A 13,148-nucleotide genomic window follows, 5' to 3' on the forward strand; every position below is an offset into this window, starting at 1 on the left:
TGAGAATACATGTGTAGCTTACACCATATGTATTATCTCCTCAGGGTAGACACCAAAATCCATGTTCGTATATGAAAATCCGAGATGCGTACAGAAATCAAGAGTGATTCTGTCATCTTGAAAGAAAAACACACTGTTGCGCTGCCACATGCCTCGTTTCTCCTTGAGTGACTGCAGGAAGTAGCAATTGCAGTCAGAAATCTCAGAAAGAAAAATTAGAGTAAGGGCAACACCTGAAGTTTATTCCTGAAAATACTTGGAGAACGACTGTGACCAATAAACCAGGGCTTAGTTCATGAGACTGTCAATGAGCTTATAACATCCCATGTCCTGGTCAAACCCTCATGTCTGGGAGATGGAGGGACGTCTTCATCTTCCAGAGCTACTATTAGGGGAAAAGGTGGAGACAATGCTGACTGAGTCCCTACTTCAGCAGGAGAGCCAAAAACACCTTGCCCCTCCATAATCCCAAATGAAAATAAACATCTCGGGGCGCCTGGGTGGTTTAAGCTTCTGCCTTTGGCTGGGATCAAGCCCCACGTCGGGTTCTTTGCTCAGCGGGGAGCCCACTTCCCTCCTTCTCTCTCTGCCTGCCTCTCTGCCTACTTGTAATCTCTGTCTGTCAAATAAATAAAATAAATAAAATCTTTAAAAAAGAAGAGAAAAGAAACATCTCATTTTACTAGTGTGCAGCAGTGACTATGCAGGAGAAATTATTATTATTTTATTATTAGATGATATATTATTATTATTATTATTGTACTATATTGTTAACCTTTTGAATTCGGACACCTAAAATTTTTAATAAAATATGAAGGCCTTTTTTTTTTAAGATTTTATTTATTTGAAAGACAGAGATCACAAGTAGGCAGAGAGGCAGGCAGAGAGGGGGAAGCAGGCTCCCCACTGAACAGAGAATCCGATGCAGGACTTGATCCCAGGACCCTGGGATCATGACCTGGGCTGAAAACAAGAGGCTTTAGCCCACTGAGCCACCCAGGCAGCCCATGAAGGCTTTTTTTGTTTTTTTTTTTTTTTTTAAAGATTTTACCTATTTATTTGACAGAGAGATCACAAGTAGGCAGAGAGGCAGGCAGAGAGAGAGAGAGGAGGAAGCAGGCTCCCTGCTGAGCAGAGAGCCCGACATGGGACTTGATCCCAGGACCCTGAGATCATGACCTGAGCCGAAGGCAGCGGCTTAACCCACTGAGCCACCCAGGCGCCCCATGAAGGCTTTTTTTAAAGAACAAAAACTTCAGACTATATCTTTATCCTATCAGTTTCCACTACAACTGGCTTCTGTTGGCCAACATTTAGCCATTCAGATAAAGTCCGTATTTAGTGCTTCGTGTGTATGCATGTGTAAAATAAGCGGACAGTCATAAATCTTTAAGATTGTGTATAATAACCGTGAAATAAGGATTCTTGATACACAAGGTCTCGTCTGGGGAAAACAGCTGGAGAACAGTATGCAGTTTTCAAATGACGAAGGGGAAATACGCATTCGGTTATGAGAAAGGGAAGGAGAACAAGACCAAATATTAATAAAAGGGAAAAAAGCTTTTTCTGCCATCTTTCCGTGCCGCAGTAACAGTGTGAACAAATGTCCCACAGATGCCCTCAAGAACATTAACACTGCTGAAAGGGGGGGCGAAGGTCAGGTTCTTAGGAGGCCCTGCACCAAAGTCATCGTCCCGTTTCCTCACTGTGATGACGAAGCATGAGTACATTGGCAAATTTGAAATTATTGATGACCACAGAGCTGGGAAAACTGCTGTGAACCTCACGGGCAAGTTAAACAAGTGTGGCATGACCAGCCCTAGACTTGTATAACTGAAAGATCTAGAAAAGTGGCAGAATATTTCCATCCCCTCAGTTTGGTTTCACTGCATGGAAAAATTCTTCTGGCATCATGCACCATGAAGAAGGAAGAATCCAGGCAGGAGGGAAAATCCTGGGATTCCTTTTTCCTAGAAATATAATATACATGGCACGTGAAATGCCTCAATGGGGAAAAAAAAGGAAAATAAATTACAGTCAACTAATGTTTGACAAGACTCCCAAACAATTCAATGGGGGTAAGAACAGTATTTTACTCCCAAGCAGCCACATGCAAATAATGAAACAGGAGTCCTGCCTAACACCATACAGAGAAAATAACCCCAAATGCATCAAATACATATGTGTAAGCATTAAAATGATAAAGTTCGAGATGCCTGGGTAGCTCAGTTGGTTGGATGGCTGCCTTCTGCTCAGGTCATGATCCCGGAGATCCCGGATTGAGTCCTGCATCAGGCTCCAAGCTCCACAGAGCTTGCTTCTCCCTCTGACCTTCTCCTCGCTCATGCTCTCTCTCATTGTCTCTTTCTCAAATAAATAAAATCTTTTAAAAAATAAAAATAAAGTAAAATGATAAAGTTTTCAGAAGAAAACACAAAGGTAAATGTTAGTGGTCTTGAATCTAACAACGGCTCCTCAGCCAAACACCAAAGTACAAGCAACTTAAAAAAAATAATAAATAAATGGGACTCAACCAAAATATCCCAGTTTTGTGCTTCCAAGGACCCCATTGACAAAGTCAAAAGACAAGCCACTAAATGGGAGAAAATATTTGCAGGTCATATATAAGGAACATGCATGCAGACTGTGTGAAGAATTCTTTTTTTTTTTTTTTTAGATTTTTTTTTATATTTATTTGACAGAGAGAAATCACAAGTAGATGGAGAGGCAGGCAGAGAGAGAGAGAGGGAAGCAGGCTCCCTGCTGAGCAGAGAGCCCGATGCGGGCCTCGATCCCAGGACCCTGAAATCATGACCCGAGCCGAAGGCAGCGGCTTAACCCACTGAGCCACCCAGGCACCCAAGAATTCTTACAACTCAAATAAAAAGACAACCAAGTTAAGAAATGAGCAAAGAGGGGCGCCTGGGTGGCTCAGCGGGTTAAGCTGCTGCCTTCCGCTCAGGTCTTGAACTCAGAGTCCTGGGATCGAGCCCCGGGCTTTCTGCTCAGCAGGGAGCCTGCTTCTTCCTCTCTCTCTGCCTGCCTCTCTGCCTGCTTGTGATCTCTCTCAATAAATCTCTCTCAAATAAATAAATAAAATCTCTTAAAAAATGAGCAAAGAACTTGAATATACATTTCTCTAATATTCAAATGTATACATTAATATATAAATGTATATATAAATATATTTTACATGACCATATATTTATATAAACATATTTATGTAAATATATTTACATTCTTAAATATGTATTTAAATATAAATAAAATATGAAATCTATAATATATATTTAAAGATACATATAAGGTATATATAAAATATATGGGACAATAAGCACGTGTAAATATGCTCAACATCACTAATCACTCGGGAAATGCAAATCAAAACCATGGTGAGATACCACCTCCCACCCACGTGGATGGCTACTATCAAAAACCCCAAAAGCAGGTGTTGGAAGGATGTGAAGAGCTGGAACCTGTAAATTGCTGGTGGGCTTGGAAAATGGCACAGCCACATTAGAAATGATTTAGTAGCTCCTCAAAATGCAGAACACAGAGTTGCCATATGACACACCAATATCACTCCTGTGTATAGAGCCAAGAAAAAAACTATGCCCACACAAAAACTTGTGCATGAAGGTTTAGGGTTTATTCGTAATAGCGAAAAGGTGAGAACAACCCTGATGTTCATCAACTGATGAAGAGATAAATAAAATATGATCCATCCAGCCTGTGGAATATTATTCAGCCTTGAAAAGGAATAGAATTTTGATATGTGCCACGACACAGAGGAGCCTTGAAAACATTCTGCTGATTGAGAGAAGTCAGTCACAGAAGACCACGTATTGCATAATTTGATTTATATGGAATTTCCAGAATAGCTAAATCTACAGAGACCGAAAGTAGATTAGCGGTTGCCTAAGACTGGTGGTGATGGCTAAAGTTTTCTTTTGAGGATGATGAAAATGTGTAGGTAGTTCAGTATAGTATAGTTAAATATAGTGAAAGCCATTAAATTGTCCACATTAGATGGTGAGTGGTATGGCCTGTGAATTATATCTCAATTAAGCTGTCATCGAAAAATGCAAAGAACTTCTCTATTTATCAAGTACAAAAAGAATGAACTTGATTAAAAACATCAAAAATGGGGAAAATAAAAACAAAATAAGATGGGAGGAATAAAATTATGACTGTTTATCATTAATTTAAATGTGTACAGACTGACTTTTTCTATTAAAGCGCCTATCAGGAGGTTACAGATCCACGCTGTTCAAGAAACATACTTAAAATGCAAAAGGGATTGAGAATGTATCAGGTGAGGAGATACCATGCAAAAGAGAAAGCCGGAATGGCAAACTTCATCGCAGACAAGTTGGGTCTAAAGTTATAGGTACTAAGATGAAGAGGGACATTTTTAAAGGCAGAGTTTGGAAAGAAGATGTAAAAGGTATAAGCAGGTATACATCTAACAACATAATACCTGAAGACTCTAAAAATGCAATAACAAGGTAAAATTTTAGCTTTTCAAATGGGAGTATCTACTAGAAGGAGGGAAAAACAAGGACACACAGAAAATAGACATCCTGGGGCGCCTGGGTGGCTCAGTGGGTTAAAGCCTCTGCCTTCGGCTCAGGTCATGATCCCAGGGTCCTAGGATCGAGCCCCACATCGGTCTCTCTGCTCCGCGGGGAGCCTGCTTCCTCCTCTCTCTCACTCTCTGCCTGCCTCTCTGCCTACTTGTGATCTCTGTCTGTCAAATAAATAAATAAAATCTTAAAAAAAAAAAGAAAATAGACATCCTTATTTCCCTCGGAAAACATTTCTTTCTTACACCTAAGGAAAGCCATGTTTGTAAAGATTAATTGCATACTAGGCAACAAAGGAAACCTTTACAAGCCTTCCAAATTAAAGATTTAAAGAACAGTTCTTTGATCACAATCCAGTAGAATCAGAATTAGATAACCTGGTAACAAAAAATTGAAACTACATACAAGTTAAGAAATACAGTCTTCAGTCAAAGAAGAAATCATAAGACGACTGAAGAAAATCTTGAAAGCAATGGAAAGGAGACTATTTCATACCAAAACTTACAGAAGACACCAGAAGTTATACTCTAAGGAGACTTTAGTGTCAAATGTCTTCAATTTCAAACATTTTTTTAAATAAAAGAAAGTACTCATTTAAACCCATCAGAAAAGGGCAGCTCAATCCAAAGAAAGGAAGTAGTTATAATAAAGATAAATTTTTAAACTAATAAAAAATATCAGGGGCAAATAAACTCAAAGTTGTTTCTATGAAAGACTAATGAAATAATAATAATAAAAAAAACTTCACATGCCCTATTAAGGATAAGAGAGGGGGAAGATGGGGTGTGGGAGGAGGTGGGGAGAGGGAGGGGGAATGGGGAAAGGGGGGTTTCAGGGAGGAGGGGACAGAGAGAGGGAGAGAGTTGCAAAACAGATAAGGATTGGGAACAGAGATATAAAAGCAAATGCATAATATAAAAGAATCACTAAACTGCAAGGCACTTTATACTAATCAATTTGATAACCTAAAAGAAACGATGATTTCCTAGGAAAACAAAATCATCCAAATGATTCAAGAATGAAAAATTAAGAAGATGAGTTCCAAGATCAGACAGGTTTGCAGCTGGATAACTGTCATTCTACTGTTAAATGGCAACAGGCAATTAAACAATAATAAGTCAATTCACTTGATGAAGCTGAGCACAATTTTAATACCCAAACCTGAGAGGGAGGAACGGGGAAGCTATTAACAAATCTGGCTTAGGACAGATTAGTTAACAGAAACTGAACTAATGTTAGCAAATAACAGAAGTCAGGCATCTATCAAAGGACTATATCCTGAGACCAACTTGGATTCATTCCAGGAAAATAAAGGGAGCTCAAGACCAGAAAATCAATAAGATTTACCTCATCACTAAATTAACTGTGAAAAAACTCTTAAGACCATAGCAATAAATGCATTTGATAAAAAAATAAAGGCACCTGATAAAAGGTGAGAAACCATTCTTTATAAAAATGAAGATAAAAACAGAAGGACGTTATGCAGGAGGGATTATTAACTGGGAAGCACTAGATCAAGAGGTAGATAAAATGAGCCCATATTTGTTAAACAGTGACAGAGCCCCATGCGTGCGTGGATGGAGGCGAATGAGCTCATGGATGAGCACCAGGCTGTCAACAGGTATTATAGGGACAAAGGCAGTGGTGAGGAGAGGAGAGTCTTAACAACAGGGAAGAAGGTAAAAGGAGGATTGCAGTTAAAAATTGTGCATGATACAAACACATGCAAATAAGACCGGATATTTTCCGGTATATAGTTTTTTAAAACCCTGCACACATTACTGGAACTGCCAACTCTTGCTTTCAGCTCCACAGCCCTCGCGTGCTTTCCCAGTACCAGGATGCAGGGGTAGATCCTCCGTTGGTGACATCCTATGTCATTGTACTCCTAAAGGGACAGTTGAAACAGCGCAGGGGCTTGAGGTCGGAACTTAGGCATCGCTGCGCCCACCCCAGCTCCCTGCTCGCCCAGCCCCCACTCTGAAGCGGCGGGCACTTGGAGCTGTTAAGAAGCAGGGATCTGAGCAGTTCTCTGGTTTCCTCTGGAGCCATCTGCATCCATCATATTTCCCACAGCTCTCCCCGAGTGTTGGTGCTGGCTCCCCCCGAGTATTCCTTTAACTCCAGGCATACCCTTCTTATGACAGCACCTAGTACTCCCCGTCACAGTGCTCTGTCTGTCACATGCATCCATTGATCAACTTTGTGCTGGTTGAGGGCTGGAGCCCCCTCCTGTTAACTTCTCAAGTCCGTTTCTAATGCAGCAGCACCTGGCACTTAAGCACCCTGTCAGTACCTGCCAAATAAATGAAATGTACTCAAAACATAGTATGAAGTCTGCGTTCTGAAACTCCTTTATGGAGCTGTTTGCTATCATTTTCCCAGGCAATTAAAAAAATTTCCAGCCTTGCTGCCAACAACCTGAAGGGGTAAAGGAATGCCGGGATGCCCCATGGGACATGTCACTCTGGATGGTCCTTCAGCAGCAGGGACTTTGATAGCGCTCTTCCAAACCCAGCAGGATGGTGGAATGGGTACGTGGCTGAGTGCCTCCTGGGTCTGACCCTGTGTGACGCCACCCGGTGCCTGCAGCTGCCCTCTGGAAGGTGTTGCTTTTGTGGCAGAGCCAGAGGGCACCAAGCATGTGTCTGTCTCCAAAGTCCTGGGCACCACATCACAATGCCTTCCTGAGAAGCAGAATCAAGGACAGTTGCTGATCTTCATTCCTTCCCACCAAAGGTACCTCATACACATCTTTGGAAGTTGGAGCCAGGGGGTGCCTGGGTGGCTCAGTCGGTTAAGTGTCTGCCTTCAGCTCAGGTCATGATCCCAGGGTCCTGGGATCGAGTCCCACACATTTGCCTCCCTGCTCAGCGGGGAGCCTGCTTCCCCTTCTCCCTCTGCCATTCCCCCCACTTGTGCTTTCTGGCTCTCTGTGTGTCAAATAAGTGAATAAAATTTTTTTAAAAAGTTTGGGCCATACTCTTTAGCCATTCTACTTTCCCTGGGGTAATTTGCCACCTCCCTGAATTTACCTGAATCTTTCCCAAAATCTACTTATCCTCCAGCCTTCTTGACCATAAGGAGTCTATAAATTTTCAATAGACAGTGTGAACTTACACTTGCTAATATTTGCATAACATGCACCTCTTTCGATCTCAAAGAAAAGCTTTGCACCGCAATGGTCTCTAATCTCCAATTAGGTTCTGTTCCGGGATCCCACTGGAATTCTACGCGCCTGTCCCCTAAGATCCCATAAATTGTCGTCCAGTTTCCCAGCCAGCCAAGGAAAGCACATGGGAAATCTTGCTGAAGTATGAGTAAGAGCCAACGAAAGGGAACATATTTATCTGCCTCGAATGCTGGGACCTGAGGAAAGCAAGTTTCATTACAGACAAATCAGGAAGGAGGTGCAGATTGCTTTTTATGTCACTCTGGAGTGGAGGTCTGCCATTGATCATTAAGGCCATTTCCTGCAATGCACTCACCAAAGTGATACTCACTTCGGAGTGGACAAAACTTAGGAAATGGCCAAGGGGAGCTCTGCTTACACTTTACACTCTCAGCATTTATTTGTATTATTTTCTTTATAGGGCAGTATAGAGACTTGAGACCACATTGAAAAAGCAAAGCTTGTCATCCTGTGGCCTTGGGTCAAGAATAGAGATAGTGCTGCTCATGTCAGTTTCAACCTCCAGTGGCCAAGGGTTTGATCTGATGCTCTTTCAAGTTTTCACCATAGCCTTTCTCAAGCTCAATGGCCAATAATCCCACAGGAGGAGATTTTAGGGCCCTCTCAAACTTCTGTTTTGCTGTCTCTCCCCAGCCTGCTTCCTCTGCAAAAGTCACCACTTTGCCTGTGCATCTACCACCTCTTAGAGCCTTTGGAATCAGCCACGAATTGCAGTGCTGATTCCTTCCATGACCACATATTGTTTACAGGAAAACTCTTCTTCGTTATGCCTTGCCAGTCAGAGTGACGGTTTCATCCGCAACCTGGACCAGGTTCGGGAATGTTCTACACATAAATGTGAGCAAATGTCTTCTGTATTGAGAGACATGTACAATCTGTAAATGGAATCTATTGAAAAACCAATACATAGGGTACACTTATGTCCTGACCCAGCTGGAAGGAGGCAATTCATTTCTATCTTTCAGAAAATTGGTGTAACACATTGATTTTCATAACAAAGAAAGCAGTTTTGTGTCCTCTACCAAAAGACTGTCATAGTAAGCAATAAATTGCCTCTTTGGGGTGAACAAATTAATAAGATATTTTCTAAATTTCAAAATAACAAAGACAGAACGATGTCTGTAATGCTAAGTGCATCCCCTTAGTGGCAGGGCACTGTGTCATGGACCACCTGAGCAATGACACATGGCGGCCGGTAGTCTGATTTGTACATCAATTCACCTGGCAACCTGTTAAAAGAAAGTCTTGCACATGACAAGCTTTCAATAAGACACTGACAAGATGGCCAGGAAGCCCCCTTAGCTGGCTTTTTCAGGTGTCCAGACATCTAGTCAACCTACCTCACCAACTCATCACCATGCTTACTGGAGTAAACCCAATCTCTTCCTTCCCCCCTGGAGATGGGAGAAGAGCCACTCACACGTTTGTATGGAATTCTCATTCCCCCTCGCTCTGTCCCCACATGGCGCTGTCCGTGTAATAAATAAACAAATCTTTATGTCACCCGGAAGTTCCTGGGTCACAACTCGGACAATTTTGGGTCACTACAGCCTTTTGTTTTTCTCTCCACCTTAAGCCTTCTGGGTGACCAACAACTGTCTAAAACTCATGCTGCTGCCATATGCTGTTGTTCTGCTTCATCTTCCCAGTAAAGTTCAGTATTTTTCCCTAAAGTTTGGTTTATCAGTATCTCCAGCGTCTATCTCCAGCTAGGGTCATGATCCCAGGTCCTGGGATCAAGTCCCACTCTGGACTTCCTGCTCTGCGGGAAGCCTGCTTCTGTCTCTGCCTCCCATCTCTTATGAATAAATAAAGAAAATCTTTAAAAAAAATTAAAAAAACCATTTCTATCTTCCCACTTTTAAAGATTAATTCTAGGAATTATTGCTATAAATCCAGTGTCCTATCTCTTTCTTAAAAAGTCTTCTCCAGGGCACCTGGGTGTCTCAGTTGATTAAATGTCTGACTCAAAATTTTGGCTCAAGTCATGATCTCAGGATCATGGGATTGAGCCCTTAGTGAGGCCTCTGTGCTCAATGGGGAGTCTGCTTCTCTCCTTTTCCCTTTGCCCCACCCCCCCTACTCACATGTGCACACACGTGTTGTCTCTCTCTCTCTCAATAAATAAATAAACAAATCTTTAAAAAGTCTTCTCCAAAGGGAGTTTGACAAATAGTCCAGTAAGGGGCTGGAAGAAAATATTATAAGTTTTATTCATATTTCATGTCATCCATTTAACTGTTTAGCTTTTGCATGCCTTTTATAATAATTTAGTAGAGTAGTAGAGTTTATAATTTATCAAAAATTTGCTTAAATTTGTGCTATGTCCGCAAATATTTTTTGTATGTATGTATGTATGTATGTATGTATGTATTTATTTATTTTTGTGAAAGAGAGGTGCACAGTAATAAAAGGAGATCACTGCTCCAGGGACCCAGATATTTCCCCAAGTCCTGTTTCCTTCCATTCCCTCTGGGCTTCATTAGACCCCCTTAACACCAATCTTGTCCCTAAAACACGCCCTCTGCAGCACCAAGTTCAAATGCTTAACTCGGGCCATCACTGCAGGCTGTACCGGGATGACCTTAGGGAAAAGGGTGGTGGGTCTCACGGGTTAGCTGTGTCACCTCCATGAACAGTCCTTTGTTCTGAACAGCTAGTGCAGCCCACGTTTGCAATCACAGGCTCTGGCACCAGAGTGGGCGTAGATCCCAGCTGGCCCCTCAGTAGCAATATGGCTTTGGGAAAGTTGTGTCATTTCTGGCCCAGACTTAAGGCTCATCCATAACGTGGAGGAGAAGACAGTGTGACCCTCAGTGGGCTGTTGAAAGGATCACGAGATGGTTCGACTCAGGTGCTCCGAGGTACCCAGCACACAGTAGGCCCACAGTAGAACAAAAAGTTGTTCTATTGATCTTATAGTTACTATTACTCCTACTAACAAAACTAACTGATCATTTGAGATGATTTTCAAGCAAAGTGTCTTCGCCTGGATTTCTAAGATTAACCTACTTCAAAATGAATTCTGCTCTACTGTGAAAAACGAGCTAACCAGCAGGTTTCTTCTGCATCTTTTCTGAACTTTTTAGGATCCTCTCTAGAGAAAGGTTCTAAAGGAAGGCAAAGTGCAGAAATACTCTTGCTTCAAAGGATGTGTAGGAAATGATTAATTTTGCCAAAAAACAGTGCCTTGAACATAAAAGATGTTTGACGAAGCTCACTGTAGACAGTGTATCCCTCCAGGATTCATAAGTTGAAAACTCAATGTCCAAAGGGACATAACTAGGAGATGGGGTCCTTGGGAGATGTTTAGGTCATGAGGGTGGAGTCCTCATGGGCGAGATTAGTGTCTCCATAAGAGAGACCCCACAGAGATCCCTCGCCTCCTCCACCTTGGAGGTTATAGGGAGAAGATGGTCATCTGTGACCCAGGAAGTGGGCACTTGAACAGACACGGAATCTTCCAGGGTCTTGATCGTAGACTTCCCAGCTTCCAGAACTGAGAGAAATAAGTATGTCTTTAAAGCACCTAGTTTATGGTGCTCTTGTTACATCAGCCCAAACTAAGGTAAAGCTTGTCTCTTATACTGAAAAATAACACAAATGTTAACAACAATTTAAAAAAGGAACATTGTGGCCAATGACATGTAAGGAACATCATCTCTCCTCTACAGAGCCAAGAGCTTAATTAGTTTCGGGCAACTCAGTAGAGTATGATTAAACCAAAGAGCAGCAAGATGTCTAAATGCTCAAGTCCTCTGCCTCCTACTTTTCTGCCAAAACAAAAGAAAAGCCCTAGGCTGGTTTTGGTTACCACCAAGCACAAAACAGCCAAATTCCAAATTAAAAAGCTCTGGGGTTTAATTGTGGATGTATGGAATTACATAGAAGCTCTCTTTGATCATTCCAAAGGATGTTTCCCTCAAAGGTTACAAATACATCTCAGCCTACCAACCATCTCAGGCCTACCACAAAAATTATATATATACACTTTTAGCATTTTAAAATGTGTCTATATTTCAGTTTCGGATCCAGTTTTGACTATTGTTATGGGCTTAGTTGGATGCCCCCAGATTCCTACGTTGACGTCCTAACACCCAGCATCTCAGAATGTGGCAGTATTCAGAGACAGGATTTTTAAAGAGGTGATAAAGGGAAAACGAGCTCACTGGGGGTGGGCACCAAGCCAACAGGACTGGTGTGCTTACAAGAAGAAGAAATTAGGACACAGACAGTACAGACTGAAGGACAATCGTTTGAAGACAGAGTGGAGAACACAGCTATCTGCAAGCCAAGGAGAGACGTTTGAAGAATCGAACCCTACTGCCACCTTGATCTTGGACTTCCAGCGCCCAGAACCATGAGAAAATAAATTGTATGTTGCCTAAGCCACCCGGCTGTTATTTTGTTTACGACAGCCCATGACTCAGAAATTTGAGGACCTCCCCACCAGACTTTATCTTGAAGTTCTGTTTCAGCTTCAGGGTCTTGTGTAATACTACTGTATCAAGGAGGGAGGCTCCTGCCATTCCCTGCACTGGGTCATTGAGACACTGCACAGCTGTCCCCAGGGCTGGCTACATAATTTACAAGCCCCATGCAAAATGAAGATATAGGGCCCTTTGGGCAAAAACAGGGAGGAAGTGTTTGTTAAAGGTACTAAAATAGCTCATTTCCTCCACCATCTGTCTTCTGAAGGGGCATGGCTGCTGTTTTCTATTTGCATTTAATGTCATTCCAAGCAAATAAAAATTTTATAATGTGATTATGGGCATGATTTATGCCATTCATCTTCCCAGGGTGCAATGTCAGTGTTAAATAATTCACGCAGGGAATTCCACAGCTGGGGCACACCCACGTGCCCTCTTCTTATCAGAACCGTAGAAATCCTGCACAAGACCAGCTCTGCCATCTTTACCTCACCTGGGGACTCACACCTGTTCCACCAACCCTGCTGCCCTCGGCTTCCTGATGAGTACGGAACTTGACAGGATCAGGAGCCAGGGGCTGCCTTTCTTTCCCTTCCCTCCTAAGTCACCACTTCCAAGCCTTGGCTAACACAGGGAGGTGACATGAGTGAGAAAGGACAAGACAGGGTTCTGGGCTGCTCACAAGAGGCCACCGCCTCCTGCCGGTGCTCAGAGCAAGCTCTGGTCTGTAGGGAAGGCGAGCTCCGGTTGACTCGGTCATAGACATCACGTGGTCAGTGAGTCTCGTTGACCACCACTCACGAAGTGTCCATTTCCATGCTGTGCTCACCGGGCAGGGCGAGCAGTACATGCAAATGAGCAGTACAGGCAAGGAATGGTGGATACCCACAGTGGGCTGTCCCCTCCACTATGTACGTGCTCCACTATCCCACCTGTTAT

Source organism: Mustela nivalis, assembly GCF_964662115.1.
Source record: "Mustela nivalis genome assembly, contig: HAP1_SCAFFOLD_398, whole genome shotgun sequence".
Taxonomy (NCBI): domain Eukaryota; kingdom Metazoa; phylum Chordata; class Mammalia; order Carnivora; family Mustelidae; genus Mustela; species Mustela nivalis.